Here is a 3,303-nt window from a genome sequence, read left to right on the forward strand (position 1 = left end):
ATGTTGGAGTTATACTGATTAATTAAATAGTTAATGTGTACTTAACTTTATAACAAATTATCACACTAAAGTAGCAATATTTTTGACGTATTGACACTTTTGCCATGAAGGACAGACACAGAGTGTGAGATATTAGACACTATTTTCTTGACCAAGTAGATATTTGGCATATGGATATATGGCAGAATTTTGCCAAGGAGAAGCATTTAGTGAATGAATCCATAAGGCTATAATATTGGAAGGTTTAGTCAACTGATTGTTTCTTCGACAAAAGCCAATTTAACATCCACACATAAAAAAAATGAATCAATATATGACTTTACACCCTTCTCAAAAATTGCCTTAAAATTAATTACACACAGACCTCAATATAGAATGCAAGCTGATAGAACTCTTGGAAAATAAAGTAGAATATCTAGGTAACCTTGAGTTTAGTAATGACTTTTTTAGATATAACACTAAAGACATGATATGTAAAAAAATAATGCATGAGAAACTGGGTGTCACTAACATTCAAAACTTCCACTCTATGAAAGACAATACCAAAAGAATTAGGAGGCAACCCACAAACTAAAAGAAAATATTTATAAAAGACACATCTAATAAAGGACTGCTATCCAAAATATACAAAAAATTTTAAAAACTCAACAATAAGAATACAATGAATTAAAAAGTGGTCCAAAGACCTTAACAGCATCTTCATCAAGGAAGATCCAGAGGTGGGAAATAAACATATAAAAAAATCACATATTGGCATCAGGAAAAGGCAAAATAAAACAATGAAATTCCACTACATAGCAATTAGAATGTACAAAACCTAGAACACTGACAACTCCAAATGTTGGTGAAGATGTAGAGCAAGATATTCATCACTAATAGGAATGCAAAATGGTAGCACCACTTTCAAAGATAGTCCAGCAGCTTTTTAAAAAATGCTAAATATACCCTTACATTATAATCCACAATTGTGCCTCTTGGTATTTACCCAAAGTATGTGAAAACATTTTTATACAAAAAGATGCACATAGAAGTTTATGGCAGCTTTATTCATAATTGTCAAAACTAGGAAGCAACCAAGATTTTCTTCAGTAGGTGAATGGGTAAACAAACTGTGGTCTCTCCAGACAATGAACTGTTATATAGCACCGAGAAACAAATGAGCTGTCAAGCCACAAAAAGACACAGAAGAATCATAAATGTATATGACTAAGTGAAAGAAGCCAATCTAAAAGGGCTGTATACTTCGTGATTCCAAATGCATGACATTCTAAAAAATGAAAAACTATGTAGACAATTAAAAAAATCAGTGGGTGCCAGGAGTGAGAGAGGAAGGAATATGAACAAGCAGAGTGTAGAGAATTTTCAGAGCAGTAAATCATACTTTGTAGAATATTATAATGATAAATAAAGGCTGTTATACATTTTTCCAAATCCATAGAATGTACAACACTGAGAGTGAGCTCTAAAGTAAATTTGGGTTTGGGGTAATTATAATTTGTCAATGTAGGTTCATCCTTGATTTAAAAAATGCCCTTCTGGGAAGGGGTACTGATAATATTTGTGAGGGCAGGGGGCAGATAGGAAATCTCTGTAACTTCCCCTCGATTGTGCTGTAAACTTACAATTGCTCTTTAAAATATTACCTTTAAAATAAAAACATAATTATAAAAAAGAATACAACCCAGAATGCAATTCTATCATCAAAAATATAATTACCTCTATTGTCACATTATAAAAAATTTAACGAAAATATTTGTTAAAAATAAAAAGATCCAATACTTTATGAAGAATAAATAAATAAATGAACATTTACTCGGTCAATAGTACTATATGTTGACCAAACCAGTGGGGATAGCAGTATTTGATTTTTGCGCATTGAAGAAAAATAAAAATAGCAGTAGGAGTAATCTCTGTACTCTAAGAAGAGAAAATTGGTAAGTTTTTATCCCCTGCTGTAGTCCTTTGAACGTTATACTTGTCTCTTCAATAGAAATTAAAATACGCTATTACTACTATTTCTTTACATCCATATCTGAGTTGGAGATTGTTTTTCTTCTTCTAGAATTTAACATACCATGTGAAACATAGTAAAAATTCAATAAATGTTCAAAAATAACAAATGAGAAAATGAGTGAACAAAATGAATGCTTCCTTATATATTTTAAACATTAGCTTCTATATCGGACTGTATTTATCAATAAAACAACTAAAATAAGTTTTTTAGTCCTGGGTGCTTTTTTACAACCATGCCTTGGTCCTAAAAGAGGCAGAGACTGGGTACCTTCCCCTTGGACAGGGCGGGTCTTTGTGACCAATTTGGCTAACAGATTATGATGAATGTAATATTATGTGAAGTTATTGATACAGGGTGCAGCCAGGGGGGGCACCCAAAAAAAGATTTGGAATGGTGTCCAGAATTCAAAGTGTATAGGAATATTGGAGAGACATGTAAGATGTCCTCACCCCCCTGCCCCACCCCCCTCAGGGGGAAGGGACCAATGGAGCAGGGCCATTGAGAGCTGTTTCGCATAGCAACAGCTTTGCAGCTAACCTCTAGCATGGTCATTTAACATATCTATAACCCTTAACTGGTTTCATAGATATGTTAAATAGCTATGGCCAAGTATTGAGCCAGGGAGAAGGGAGTGGGTGTGGGTGCAAGATGAAACTAGGGGCTGCACTCCTGAGTGAGAAAGGCCTGTGTGAGAGCTTGGAAAAGATTGGCTCCAGGACATGAGGGGAGAACTGCCCAGGTGAAGAGAGAGCCCTGCAGTTTGGGGCAGAGTGAGGACCCCTGCAGTCATGTAGGGGAGAGCCACGCGGTTCGGGGCTTTGCCAGAATGGAGATCCCTGAAGCCAGGTGAAGAAGAAAGCCACATGCTTTTGGTGGAGTGCGAACCCCTGCAGCTTTGGTAGAAGAGGCCCATGCGGCTTTGGGGTGCCCCCTTTGGCCGAGTGGCCTGGAAATCAAGAGAGACTTTGACAGGAACTGGGTACAAAGAACTCTTGCCAGTGGACCATGAGAGGGTACCACAGTACTTTGGATTAACTAGAGATCCTGCCTGCACAGTGACACAGTTGATGGTGCCAGCGGCCTGCAACACAGACCTGTGCTCTTTTCCTGATTTACGGTACCTGAAGTTGAGACAGTGGGAGAAGGGAGCGCTGTGTGGGTGTAGATGTATACCCTAAAGGACTTTGATATTTTAGTGGAGACATTAAGCCTAAATAGCATTAAATAAACATTTTGTTTCCTTTTCACAAATCTCTGGCATTGGGAGATGTCTTTCCAATTGGCAGCAG

The sequence above is a fragment of the Artibeus jamaicensis genome, unplaced genomic scaffold (assembly GCF_021234435.1).
Source record: "Artibeus jamaicensis isolate MK-2021 breed Jamaican fruit bat unplaced genomic scaffold, CSHL_Jam_final contig_797, whole genome shotgun sequence".
NCBI classification, from domain to species: domain Eukaryota; kingdom Metazoa; phylum Chordata; class Mammalia; order Chiroptera; family Phyllostomidae; genus Artibeus; species Artibeus jamaicensis.